General features: G+C 43.1%; 1 protein-coding gene across 1 annotated transcript in view; it reads left to right on the top strand.

The window, feature by feature from the left end:
* The window catches only part of LOC147880595 (CRM-domain containing factor CFM3, chloroplastic/mitochondrial-like), a 93,405-nt gene that overhangs the window by 54,523 nt on the left and 23,694 nt on the right, over window positions 1–15,188 (top strand). The window lies entirely within an intron of this gene.

Genomic DNA, 15,188 nt, shown 5'->3' with positions numbered 1-15,188 from the left:
CAAATTATGCATTAAATCTGTCATCGATCTGTAAGTGGATGGATAATTTCTTCGCTTCCGATTCCCCATTTGGTTCTAGTACCAAAGTGGTTTGCTTGCCACTTGTTGTGCATATATGCACTCTTCTTTTGATGCCTTATAGATAATTCATATTAAAATTCCATTGCCATTCTTGCCTCTAGGCACGTGACTATCTCTATGCTTCTCTCTCAAATCTCATATCGAAGACCCTGCTTAGGTCTCTCTAAGGATCTCGTGTCCATTGGTCTGTCCAAGGTCATGCTACATTCCTTCCTATCTAGGCATCATCGTCCTCGATGATAAAGTCTGGGAATGCCCTCCGTATTGGGTAAACAAATTCCTAGGTAGGTTATGATAAAGGAAGTCCATGCCATGCAAGGAGCATCGCAAGTATCTTTTGGTTTTGTACTAGGATTCTTGTGCGTTTGTGTTCAACATTCTCTATCATCTCTTGTAAGAAAACACTATCATCAATCAATGAATAGTTGTTGTAAAGATTTGTTTAACAAAGAAACATGAAACATAGATGCACCTTGCAACGATGTCGTAATTCGAGTCTATGGGCTGCCTTCCCTGTTCTCTTCAAAATTAAACACGGCCCACAATATTGGGATAACTTAATGCATTGTCCTTAGTCAAGGATTTTAGCATAAGAAGGAATTTCAAGAAAAACTCTTTCCTTCAACAAGTTTTCTAAAAATCCTACTATCATATGTATAAGTCTTTGCCCTATCCATAGCTTGACAGACTTTAACTTTAGGAGTGCTAGCATCTCCTGCACCTGGATTACATAATGTACGACATTAGGCACTCTTGAGGATTCTCAACCATAGCTGTCTAAACCTATAAGTTAGCTTGAAGGGAGTGTGGTTGAATGCTTTTGGCAAATCCTAGTAATGGTAAGCACTTATTCCATGTACTTTGCCTTAATGAAACATATGTTCTCAGCATTTCGTTGAAAGTCTAGTTGACTCTGTGTCTGATTATCCGTCTTAGGATGATCCTTACTACTCAGTTCAAGATTAATCCTACGTGCATCAAATTTGCGGTTTTTTATTTGTAAATCTTGTATGAGATTATGGATTTCGGGAATCCATCTAGACGAAATACGTTACTTATAAACAAATCCACTACTTGTGGAGACTATGAAGTGAGCCATCTTGGTAAAACGGTCAACCACAAGAATTGAATCATATCCTCCTTGTGTTTGTGGCATATCAACTATAAAATCAACTGAAATACTCTCTCATCTACTTGATGATATTTGCAATGGTTGTAAAAGGCGAAGTGGCTTTATTTGCTCTGTCAGATTTACTTCACAAGAGAAATATCTTCAAACATATTCATGAATATGCTCTCTCATCTTTGGCCAAAAGAAATGCAAGCTCATATATCTTCTCGATGTTTGGATGTCCACATACATGGGCTATCAAGGCACTGATGAAAATCTTTTTCCTAAGATCATTCCTGTCAGGTATTACAACCTTGTTATTTTCTTAATCGGATTATCTTTGGTTTATCTTGCATATGTATGGACTTCTCTAGATGTCAGGCCTTCAATAACCCAAGTTTAATCACAATAGCCTTAGGCCAAAGGCTCTGGATGTACTCTTCTATATTTTGAGTTTTGTGAGAATGCTATGAAACTCATATTATTTAGAATGCATGACAACGCATCAACAACTTTATTATCCTTCCCAAATTTTTATATGAAATTCTTGCATGAGTTCTACCTTCCTAGGTTGGGGGCTACCAAAATATTTGAGTGTATCATGATTGACATTGATGTAAAACTTAGAACCATATAAGTAATGTCTTGATGCTTTCAAAGCATGAATACCGGCACTCTTGCTTATGACTTGGTCAACGCCGTTGAGAAAAAAGAGCTTCTTGCTTTCAAAGTTAACTGGCCTTCCCTCTTGCCATCAAACTGCTTCTATTGCATGACTATTTGCATCTGATTCTAGGAAAAACAGTTTATGAGGATTAAAAATCTTTAACGCAAGCCCTTGGGCAACTGCTTTTTTTATCATTTCAAAACTCTCTTGTTGATTATTTAAATAAACACAAGGCACTTTATCTTAGGTTTACTCAGTTAGTGGTGAGTACGATGTAATATGTCTTCTATAGAACTACATAAAGCCTAAGAATGAGCGGAAAGTTGTCACAATCTTAGGTAGCAAAGTTTAATGTCTTAGATGTTGGCCACACTAAAATGGCAGCCACCTTATTTGGATTCATTTCCACCCCATCAAGCTTTATAATGAACCCAAGATATTCAAACTCCATCATATTTACACTACGGTCTTCTTTACATTAATAAAGAGGCTAGCTTGTCTCAAAGTATTGAGGTCTTTTTATAGATTTTGCCCAAGGAAAATGTAACCGACCTTTGACTGACAAAGGGCAGTAGATCTTACTCTATTCTCTCACAACACCAAAATACAACCACCATGTTCCGTTGCCATTGCCCAAACACAATACTTAGAGCATACAATTTCATAGCATAGCATCACTGAGCCAAACAAAACAAGGGAGGCTAGAATGCCCCTACTCAATAGCATACCACAGTGACACCTGTTGGCCCCAACACTTGGCGCCCCTTGCGGTATTTATCTATTAACTGGCTAGTTCAAATACAAGGGCCTCCCTTCTTGAACTCACCCGCAGGTGCAACCTAGTACAATGCCAACCCGTGGCTGTGCAAGTGACCAACTCCCAGTGCTATCCTCTTGGTTCCCTTCAGTAGCCAAGCATATCACAAGTAGAGTAACTCAGCATCATGCCAAGCAATGCATCTACACAAATCAAAGCCATTACTGAGCCCAAGGCTTGCCACTGCTTCCCCAGAAAGAGAGTATCACAACCAGTGTTCCAATCCTCTCCCAAGCCAACGGCAGGGCATCCAAACTTCCAAAAACTCAGCAAGAATGACAGTGGCACAAAGCAGAAGGAGAAGACCAGAATTTGGCCATTAAAAGGAGCTTGTTTCAGCTCGAAACAGCCTCAGAAGATGGTTGAACAGCAGATAGCAGACTCTTGTAGGAGGGAGCTGTCCTTGACTGCCTTCCAGGTCATAAGAGAGAACATCCCTTATCTGCTGCTCTGGCTCATACTCTGAGTCTGCTTCATAACCAAGCCTTATATGCTCCATATAACAGGAAATGGGTGGCTGTATCAAGAAAAATCAGCAGATACTTTCTCTGCCCAAGCTGCCCAGGGACTCCTCTGGATGATTTGATGATGGTCCCGGCAACGGAACCACTGTAACCGACCTTTGACTGACAAAGGGCAGTGTAGATCTTACTCTATTCTCTCACAACACCAAAATACAACCACCATGTTCCATTGCCATTGCCCAAACACAATACTAGCATACAATTCAGCATAGCATCACTGAGCCAAACAAAACAAGGGAGGCTAGAATGCCCCTACTCAATAGCATACACAGTGACATCTATTTGCCCCAACAGTTGGCGCCCCTTGCGGTATTTATTTATTCACTGGTCAGTTCAAATACAAGGGACTCCCTTCTTGAACTCACCTGCAGGTGCAACCCGGTACAATGCCAACCCATGGCTGTGCAAGTGACCAACTTCCAGTGCTATCCTCTTGGTTCCCTTTAGTAGCCAAGCATATCACAAGTAGAGTAACCCAACATTATGCCAAGCAATACATCTACACAAATCAAAGCCATTAGTGAGCCCAAGGCTTGCCACTGCTTCTCCAGGAAGAGAGTATCACAACTAGTGTCCCAATCCTCTTCCGGGCCAACGGCAGGGCATCCAACCTTCCAAAAACTCAGCAAGAATGACAGTAGCACAAAGCAGAAGGAGAAGACAAGAATTTGGCCAACAAAAGGAGCTTGTTTCAGCTTTAGCTCGAAACAGCCTCAGAAGATGGTCGAACAGCAAATAGCAGACTCTGCTACGAGGGAGCTGTCCTTGACTGCCTTCCAACACCACAAAAGGTCATAAGAGAGAGCTTTTAGCAAGCTGCAACAAATCCGCCATGAATTCGTCCACCAGAATGAAGATTTCAGCCCACAGGAACCTCAGAAATCAGTGCGTCAGGAGCTAGGAGTGAGGCGTCCAAGAATATGGCTTCAAATGAAGAAAAGAAGAATTGTACGCTCAAGGAAGTGGAAGGAGTTACAAACGTGGAGCAGAACGCTGAAAGTCGTCACATCAAATTGAGAGGGAGGAGAGAGCCATTGTGATCTTAAAAATGCTAGTTCTTGATGCTATAGATTAAGAATGTCTTTCAACTAGGCTACTAACTAGACTCTTCTTGGTGTAAATGTTTGGATGGTGATATTCTAATCATAATAGTTTCTCTTTACTTTTTGGGTGAAAATCTCCCATGGATCACCACATCATAGAAGTTGTGTGCCATTCATATGGATTACAAGATTTAGAATTAGTCCAATCAAGGTTAGAAATGGGAAATTCTACAAGTATATGCTTTTATAGCTTGGATTTCTTCTTTCCCTCTTGAAGCTAGGACAAGTTTGATTGCATACTACCTGTTTCAAGAACAACTGCTTGAAGGAGCTTGTAACTTGACACGTTCCACCCCAAGTTCCCCTCTCTTGCCAAAAATCAACCACATCAGGAATAGTAGCTTGCCTATTAGCACGACTTTGCTCTTCCTGCAAAAGCAAAGTGACTAACTGATCAAATGAGTAGTGATCAGGATTTCCATTGGCTACAAGTCTAAGGGTTGTAGAAAACCCTTGATATGTGTCTGGCAGTCCATTCAATGTGGTGCTAACAAGCTAAGAATTAGCCACCACTTCATCAATATTTGCAAGTTGCTCCATGAGGTCCTTGACCTTTGTTAAATATGTATCCATTGAGTCACTTTCTTGCATGCTGAGTTCCTGCAATTGTCATCTCAAATACGCAACCCGTGCCTCATTGCGAACGTGATAAAGAGAAGCTAGCTTATCCCAAGCATCCTTTGCTGTCCTGCATGACCGGATGTGTGGAATAATGATTCTCTTGCATGATAAGGCAATACATGAGTGTGCATTTGCATCTTTGGAGTCCCATCCGATTTGATCTTGAGTAGGAGTGACAGGAGTACTAGAGGAAAAAGAGTCACGAAGATTTCCCCCTCAAGGAGCGCTTGCAATAGGGGCAGCCACTTGAGCATTGGTTGGCCTCAAATCAATATCTGAAACAATATTCCAGAAGTTTCTCGCAACTAGAAGATGCTTCATAAGGTAGGACCACATAGGATAGTTGGTGCCATCCAACTTATCATCCTCACGGAGAATGCCAAACAAATCATTGTTGTTACCAGCCATTGCAAATAGCACAAGTAAAAGTGCACTAACCAAGTGATTCAAAAATAGCCTCAAGGCTTTCAACCGCAAATGTGACCAAATGCAAATAGAAGCTAAGGCAAAAGCCCCACAATCTTAAAGGGCAAAATGGCAAAAAAGAGGGCAAATGTGGAAAAGCCCCAAATTAAGCTGCAACTTTGCAAATGTGACCAAATGTCCTGCAATGTCCTGCAATTTCCTGTCAATTTCTCTAAAAACTGCCAATTTTAGATCAAAGTAGGTAAATGTCACTACAATTTGAGCAAATGTGACAAAATAACCTGCAAATCTGAGAATATCCTGCAATTTGACTGCAATGTCTTGCAAAAATGCCAAAATAGACCAATCCGACTACTAGAGAGAGCAAATGTCAGATTCTTTCACTTAAATTGAGAGAAAAGGTACCTGCAAATTTGCGAAAGGCCTTGTCCTTTGCAAAATTGAAGCTCAATGTAAAAAGCCCCAATTTCTAAAGTGCAAATTGCAGCAAAAGAAGCCAAATTAAGGAAAAGGCCCCAAAAATTGCTGCAAATTGGCAATCTGACGTCAAAGCACTCAAAAGCCCCAATTTTGGAGATGAAATTGAGCCAACAAATGGCAAATACTGCAAAAGCCCAAAAAATGTGACCGAAGGAGCAAATGTCCCTGCAAAACCTGCAAACGTGACACAAGAGCCCCAAATTTCAACTGTCCTTGACAATATAACTGCAAACCTGCAAATCTAAGCCAATGGGGTGCAAAGGTGAACGAAGAATTTTGCAAGTTGTACGGCGCCATGCAAGCTGTGCGGATGAACGCCCAAATCTGACGCAAGTTGAACGAAAATTGGCGCAGGGCTGTACGGAAGCTTAGCGCAGGGTTGTACGGAAGATTGATGCAGGGTTGTATGGAAGATTTGCAAGAATCGTACAAATGTTCTCACAGTTGGCGATGCAAAACGTAGATGACTTACGACGCCTCCATGGAGCTGTGCAAGGGTGGGCAAGCAGAGGAGGGGAATAAGCACCAGGAGCAAGAAGCTGTTCTGTACCACTGTAGGCTCAAGGAAGTGGAAGAAGGTACAAACGTGAAGCAGAACGTTGAAAGTTGTCACATCAATAACTATGAAATGAAAGTACAAAGTACAAAATAAAGGGGAACCCTAGGACAGGGTCCTAGTGGTACCACTAGTGCTAGGTGTCATAAGACACTAAAAGTATTAGGTGACCTAAGTGCCAATAACTAAAGCTACATGGCACATACCAGGGCCCAGATACGACCGGGAGATGATGGCCTACAAGAATGAAGACGCCAAGGTCCAAGGAGCATGCCAGGAACCATCAAGGGGAGAAGAACTGTCGCAGAGAAAACTTCAAAAACGACCTCAGCCAGCCAAGAGAGAGCTGCAAAAATCCGCCATCTTCTTCTGAAGACTCCTTTGGTAGGGGAGAAGACTCAAAATAGCAGGGAAGACTAGGGAAGGGCTCCAAGGCCTTCCAAGTGCTTCCAGATGTGACACACAGGTGCCATAAGTCAAGCAGAGAGGGCCACACATTCACACATAGACACATGGCAAAAAGAGTGTGGGATTTCAATGCCCCTAGGGGGTCACTTTGTAAATCATAACCCTAATGCTTGGAACCAATAATCCTAGTATATAGGACCTCTAGTGGGTCAATATTTAAAGCATGACCCCAGTGAACTAAACCAGTGACCCTATATAATAGGACCAAGCTAATAGCACTAGGAGTTGCACTTGTTGCACATAAAATCATAGGTACCCTCTGGACATTAACTAATGCCCCTAGCCTGGCACCCCTAGGCCAAATTCAGTGACAGTTAGTTTAATCACTTCACCATCACGTCCCCGTGACATACCCCCCTCTTGAAACAACAAACTATCCTATTTGCTGTCCCAAAATTACAGCAAATAGAAAGGGGTATCATAGTAGGTACAAACAGCCCATAATCCATAGTACAATATCACATGAAGTACAAAAATACAATGCACATACGGTAGGACTGCAGATCCATCCATATGGTAGTGTATCAAATCATGACCACTCATCATAGAAGTCTCATGGCAGAATCACTGTCAACATCAGTGCCTCAGGTGGAACCGCGGTGTCACCAAGCGACCTCTAGATATCCTGTGAGCCTGTTTGCACTGTGGGAGCGGAGGTGCTATCCCCTCATGAGCATCTGGTAATGCTCCAGACCTGTGCTCTGCCGAACCGGAATGAGCCGCTACCGCAGTAGGATCGAGACCAAATGCCTCAAGGCAGAGCTGCGAAACATGTGGTGAATCTGCCAATTCATTCTCTTCCATCCAGATTGCATCGTTTGTAGGATAATTCTTGCACTTCACTCGATAGTGTTTGGCAACTCTACCGTTAACCTTCCGATCCTTATGTGCCACAATCCACTCAGGAATCAAGACCTCATCTTGCTCATCAACTTCAGATTGCTCTTCAACTAGCATATCCTGTGGCACTTCTCCATGAAAAGGCTAAGCCACATGAACAATCTGAAAATGAAAAATGGAAAGGGAGTTTGCCCATCCCTGACAACTTTCTCTGAGTGAGAAAGTACTGCAGCGGTTGGTGATGAGTTTGCACATAAAAATCAGCACCTAAAAGATAGTGCTTCCACACAGTAAGAGGTTGTATTACAGCTACCAATTCTTTCTCATATACATTCATGTTGTGTTTAGCATCTCAGAGCAGCCTGCTCTCATATGCAACCACTCTGTGTTCCTGCATAAGAACTCCACCAACACTGTTGCCGCTTGCATCGCATTGAAGAACAAAAGGTTTTCGCAAGTTTGGCAAAATGATAACAGGATCAGAGCATAACTTTTCCTTCAGCTCATTGAATGCTGCAATTTCTTTCTTCCCCCAACGGAAAGGCATTGCCTTCTCCTGCAAAGCATGTAAAGGTGAAGCTATCTCAGCAAAATGGCGTATGAAGCGCCTGTAATATGAATGCAAGCCAAGAAAACTACAGACTTCATGTAGGTTCTTCAATGGAGGCCAATTCTTGATTGCCTCTATCTTGGCAGGGTCCATCCTTACTCCATCTTGTGAGATGATGTGTCGCAAGAAATGGATCTCTGGCATGAAGAACTCACTTTTTTTAGTATTGACCAGCAGCTTGTCTTTCCTTAGCTCTGCAAATATAATTGCCAAGTGTTGCCAATGCTCCTCTTCATCTTTCGAGTGCACAATAATGTCATCAAAGAATGTTCCCACAAACTTTCTATGCTCTTTGAAAATCCAATCCATCATGCGATTGAAGGTAGCAGGAGCATTAGTCAGACCAAATGGCATGACAAGAAACTCATAAAGCCCAAAAGTAGTCCTGAAGGCAGTCTTATGTACATCTTCGTGCCTCATTCGTATCTGATGGTAACCACTCTTCAAGTCAATGCGGTTGAAGATGGCTGATCCCTCTAATCGATCCAAGATGTCATCAATGCGTGGGATAGGGAATCGATTCTTGATAGAGATCTTATTCAAAGCCCTATAGTCAATACACATTCTCCAAGATCCATCCTTCTTCTGCACTAGTAGGACAGGAGAACAATATGGAGAAGAGCTTGGCTGAATCAGCCCCTTCTGTAGCAATTCATTCACCTGGCACATGATCTCCTCCTGTTGTGCCACACTCACTCTGTACGGTGGTCTGTTCGGTGGAGAGCTGCTAGGAATGATGTCAATGGTATGATGTTGTGGCCTTTCAGGAGGTAACTCCTCTGTAGGTTCAACAATCTTGAAACTGAAATAAAAACTCAGTTTGCTCTTTTTCCAACTTGGAGAAATTAGATTCATCCTCGATTCCCTAGCATTTAGGTTATGCCACTGAGTCATGACATCCACTTCAAATGTAGTGGTGAGCCATGTGGCTGAGAATACCTGCTTGAAATCAACCCATGTAGCAGGTGTTTGCCCCTGAAGAAGAAGGCTAGACCACCACGGCACCGCATTACCTTTGAGGAATGTGGCTGCCTTCCTGATTTTCGAAGACTCTCGGAAATAGCCTCCAGCATAGGCCAAGTCAAATTGCTGCAAAAAGGTAAGAGCTTTCATCCTATCTGCATGTCCCCATTGAAGGTCTCAAATTTCACTGCTGCCGCTCCCTCCTTGTAATCCTTCATCTTCAGTCTGGGTTCTAGATGATCATAGCGAGGGGATGCAAATAAGGAGGCTGCTATCCTTGGGGTCTTTCTGGAGCTTGTATAGCACTCCCCACAACTAGGTTTGGTGGCACAGGTGGTACTGCTTGAGTGTGAGACACCATGGGAGTGCCTCCCTGCATTCTAGGCTGTATCCCCACATTAGCATACAAAGGATTTAGGGCTGGCTGTGTGGTCATGGCCTGAAATATAGATCCTCCTCCAAAGTGAGTTAGCTGAACCACATGGTGTGGTTGGGCTTGCTGCCCTTGCTGCAAGTTTTGAGCATTGCTACCATGCTCATCCCATTTGGTCCTTGCCTCGATGGCACTACAAGTGGCTGTACCACTGGTGTCTGTGGCTCTGGTAGTGGCTGTCCCACATGCATTTGTGGATCTTGTATGGGCTGGGCCTCTACCCTCAGCAATAGAGATGGATTAGGTACAATCTCAGCAAAGCTCTGAGTAAGCTGAGTTAAAATTTGCAACACAGTAGCCATTTGAGTTTGCATCACGGCCATAGCATTTGGCTGTACACTTGGGTCTGCACCCAATGCAATTGTACTAGCAGGGTTACGTACTTGTGGAGCTGGCTGCCTCAATGCATCAACCTCATGGGCTGCATCTTGCACTCTTATTCCAGGGTGTGCTTCCCTTATCTGCTGCTCTAGCTCAGACTCTGAGTCTGCTTCATAACCAAGCCTTATATGCTCCATATAACAGGAAATGGGTGGCTGTACCAAGAAAAATCAGCAGATACTTTCTCTGCCCAAGCTGCCCATGGACTCCCCTGGATGATTTGATGACGGCGGTCCCAGCAACGGAACCACTGTAACCGACCTTTGACTGACAAAGGGCAGTGTAGATCTTACTCTATTCTCTCACAACACCAAAATACAACCACCATGTTCCATTGCCATTTCCCAAACACAACACTAGCATACAATTCCACAGCATAGCATCACTGAGCCAAACAAAACAAGGGAGGCTAGAATGCCCCTACTCAATAGCATACACAGTGACACCTATTTGCCCCAACACTTGGCGCCCCTTGCGGTATTTATTTATTCACTGGTTAGTTCAAATACAAGGGACTCCCTTCTTGAACTCACCCGCAGGTGCAACCCGGTACAATGCCAACCCGTGGCTGTGCAAGTGACCAACTTCCAGTGCTATCCTCTTGGTTCCCTTCATTAGCCAAGCATTCACAAGTAGAGTAACCCAACATCATGCCAAGCAATACATCTACACAAATCAAAGCCATTACTGAGCCCAAGGCTTGCCACTGCTTCTCCAGGAAGAGAGTATCACAACTAGTGTCCCAATCCTCTTCCGGGCCAACGGCAGGGCATCCAACCTTCCAAAAACTCAGCAAGAATGACAGTAGCACAAAGCAGAAGGAGAAGACAAGAATTTGGCCAACAAAAGGAGCTTGTTTCAGCTAAGGCCTTGTTTTAGCTCGAAACAGCCTCAGAAGATGGTCGAATAGCAGATAGCAGACTCTGCTAGGAGGGAGGGAGCTGTCCTTGACTGCCTTCCAGCACCAGAAAAGGTCATAAGGGAGAGCGTTCAGCAAGCTGCAGCAAATCCACCATGAATTCGTCCACCAAAATGAAGATTTCAGCCCACAGGAACCTCAGAAATCAGTGCGTCTTGCACCAGACAGGAGGTAGAAGTGAGGCATCCAAGAATATGGTTTCAGATGAAGAAAAGGAGAACTTCTGTCGTGAAGAAAATCGAGAAAAGGTTCAGAAAAGACCCAGAATGAAGATGCCCAGGTCCAGGGAGCATGCCAGCAGCTGAAAACACCAAGGGGAGAAGAAGTGTTGTCACGGAGAAAGCTTCAAAAAAGACCTCAGTCAGCCAAGAGAGAGCTGCAAAAATCTGCCATCTTCTTCTGAAGACTCCTCTAGTAGGGGAGAAGACTCAGAACAACAGGAAAGATTAGGAAGGGCTCCAAGGCCTGCCAGGTGCTTCCAGATGTGACAAATAGGTGCCACAAGTCCACACATGCTCACACACAAACACATGGCAAAAAGGGCGCGTGATTTTAATGCCCGTAGGGGGTCACTTTGTAAATCATGACCCTAATGCTTGGAACCAATAACCCTAGTATATAGAACCTCTAGTGGGCCAATACTTAAAGCATGACCCCAGTGAACTAAACCAATGACCCTATATAATAAGACCAAGCTAATAGTACTAGGAGTTGCACTTGTTGCTCATAAAATCGTTGGTGCGCTTTGGACATTAGCATGGCACCCCTAGGCCAAGTTCAGTGACCGTTGGTTTAATCACTTCGCCACCATCACGTCCTCGTTATAGAAAAAGTTCAATTTTATGTTGAACACTTCTTTTGGGAGGTAACCTAGAAGGTACTTCATTGGTAAAACAATTAGAAAACGTAGTCAGAATCTGATTGGTTAATCAAACCATTTTTCCATTTTGAGTAGCCGAAGAATCTTTTGGTGAATCCTCGTACGACGAAATAAATACACTACGAATAAATAAAAACACACCTAGAGTTTCTTTACTCCATACTGGAGATTACAGTACCTCGAGGAAGATTCTTTTGACCTTGTAACACAATTAAATATAGATTATATACGTGTTTCTTTCAATCAATGATTGGATTCTTATTAGCTATATCTGCATGAGCTAGCTTGGTCATTTTGGAATCTAGCTTCTCCGCATAGTCGTAGATACAAAGTTGTAATTGTGTGATCTTTTTATCCTACGCTTTTGTTGGACTGCTAGATGCCATCTTAGCCATATAGGCATTAATCAAATGAACAAGTTTTCAACTTCAATCTTTTAGCCATCTTGGAAACAAGATAATTGTACTATGATTAACCGCTTGGCCTTTCATCTTTCAAAGATTGAATATCCGTACTTGTGGGTTTTGAAACAATATTATCATGTATTTTCTATTTTCTTAGCAACAGACATACATTTTAAAATAGAATCTAACATATGAGAAGGTCCCGCTAATTGAATTTAGCTCCTCATCCTTAGGATTGTTCTCCATCTTTGCATTGCATGGTAAAACCGTTGGTTTTGATTCTTACATCTTCATAGTTTAATATAATTGCTATTGCATAATCGTATATTTTCCTCTCACCTCAATTTTAATGTGATCATTCAAGCAAATAATCTTTAACTTTGGTTTACCACTGCAATGAATCATGAACCTTGATCATAATAAGCATCCTCTAGATAACCAATCCTAGTGCTCAATGACTAATCTTCGTGTGCTATGGGACACAATACCCTTTGTATCCTTTGGACCATCAATCCTACGAGGTCTTGTGGGAAGCTTCTCCTTCAGCTTCTATTTTTTGCTCAAAGTCCCTTTCATGTTTATGGGGTTTTCATTATAAAAAGCTGCCACTATGTATAAATGTCTAAACACACTTTCCAATCTTGGAAACAATTGCAAAATAAAACCATTGCAAAGATGCCTTCAATCAAAACTTTAAGCTGTAGTTTCATTTAAGAACTAACAACCAATTTAGTACAAATAGACCAACAGCCATAGAGAGAACACCTAGCATAAGAGAGGAAAGAGAGCACATACACCTAGCATAAGAAGGAAGGAAAGAGGGCTCCTTGGTCACTTTTTTTTCTCCTTTAAACTGCCTCAATCCCACCACATCGTGATTTTTGAATGCTTATTTGAAGCCTTTCTTTGTGATCTAGATGCTATAAATAGAAGCAACTTCCGTTCTACGTTATTCTACCTTTGCGTCAACACACAATGTTATTAGTTATGACGACACACACAATCTTATGCAGTCCACCTATTCACGCAACCATGTCACACTTGTTGTCAACTTTACCATTTGCATAGGTTTGGCTGTGCCTTTTCATTCACTTTCTTAATGGTTCCCAATTTGTTGTCACACAATACCATAACTTGAACGTGGGATGTCTCACTACAAGATGTCAGCACATCACGCGTTCATATCCACCCAATTCCTCTTTGTACGAGCCTCCAAACCCAATATACTTCTCTAGCTGCTGCGACCTTAAGCGTACATGCTATATAAAAATGTGCCACGGCTACTTAATGAACGCTAGTCAAAACATGAATGCCGAACTGCAACTTTGTCACAGTAAGTGGAGCTGAGCAATCCTTTTTTACAACCATTTGCTTGTTAGAAAACAGAGATGGAGGTTGCTTGCTGTAGCGTACACTCGCGTAGTGGAAGAAAATTGCCTGGGAATCAAGCATTAAACCAAATCTCACTTCATTCAGTTGTGCACACAAGTGCATAAAGAGTTAGACCCTGACATAGATCTTGAACATTGCATAGTTGAGTAGAACAGCACATCATGTATTGTAGATTGCTCCAAAGATGGATAAAACATGATACTAAAGTGTGCTCAGTGTGCCACCATCTAGCAGCTAATGTACTACCTAGATGTGGACGCATGGCAGCTACAAAGCTGTCTTCTACATCCTCTTGGTCTATTCAAACTTCTGTCAACCTGCGTGCTCACCAAGAGCTCCAGCGGGCTGGCTGTTGTGATGCCTTTCTGGGCACTCCTTGCTACTCCGCTTCTTGACGAAGCCTGCAGGATGAGTGCTCCACTCCCTAGATTCGTTGGCCTCCTTGCTACTTTTCTGTGCAGCCAATGGCTAGGCACAAGATAATTTAAATTTGACCTCCTTGTTGCTCTAGATGCAGCCCAAACTTGAGGCACAAGATAATACTTGGACCCCCAGCTATGGGGTCTTTTTATAGGGTAAATGTCATGTTGATCTGGCCAACTAGATCCGAGGGACTGATTGACCAGTCTATCAAATACCCAACCAATCAGCCCTATTGTTATGATTGGTTTGATGACCCTGCCACATGGCAGGTGCTTAATGGCTTGCAGCCTTCTACCGCCGATTGGCCCGCCATAGGCTTCCGAAAGCAGTGCATAGTGAGCAACACTTATTGTCTCTACAATCCTCAGACAAGTAGGATTTTTGTGAGTAGATATTTGATTTTCGCAGAAAACTTAGATTAGTCCATGATTGAGTTTGATAGACAGCTGCATCTGGGCACCTAGGATGTGATTGAAGGGTTGCTTCCCCTGGCAATCGAAGACTGTTGGAGTTTAGGTTGTCACCTCCCGATCTGTGAGCCCCCAAATGAGGAGAGCATGGGGGAGGGGCAAAAAAGGATATCTCAGGAAGGTCACGTGGATCTCCACGGGGCCAGAGTTGAGAAGGAATGCAAGGCTGCCACATGGGCAGCACATAGCCTGCCATATGGGCAGCAAGTACAGCATGTACATCATGAAATCAGGGCAGCCATGTCTAGAAGTACATGGATGCCTTTGGGACCTACAGGCAAGATAGAAGCCTGCAACAAAGATCTGTGCAGCAGCAAGATTTTGTACGGACCTGATTGAAGAAGATTTGGTGGACAGCACCATATGGAATAGTAGGGAGCCTGTATGGATGCATAACAGCAGCTGAGGGCAGAAGAGGTGCAGGCTGGAGGCAAGAGAGCACCAATAGATAGGCACAGTTTCAGGAGTACTCTTCTGAGGGTTCCCCCTTCCTCTTGCGAAGAGATTGATAGGCAGCCACTGATGTGGAACAACAGCATTTTGGATAAGCATGGTAGACCACTGGGTGCCTCTCATTACATGCAGCGGTCCAATTGGGAGAGGGGATTCCCCACTGTGG

This window comes from Dipteris shenzhenensis, chromosome 32 (assembly GCF_047967505.1).
Source record: "Dipteris shenzhenensis isolate YYH24624 ecotype China chromosome 32, Dip_SZ_1.0, whole genome shotgun sequence".
Taxonomy (NCBI): Eukaryota; Viridiplantae; Streptophyta; class Polypodiopsida; order Gleicheniales; family Dipteridaceae; genus Dipteris; species Dipteris shenzhenensis.
Note: the sequence above shows the minus strand (reverse complement) of the source record. Positions and strands in the feature narration are given on the sequence as shown.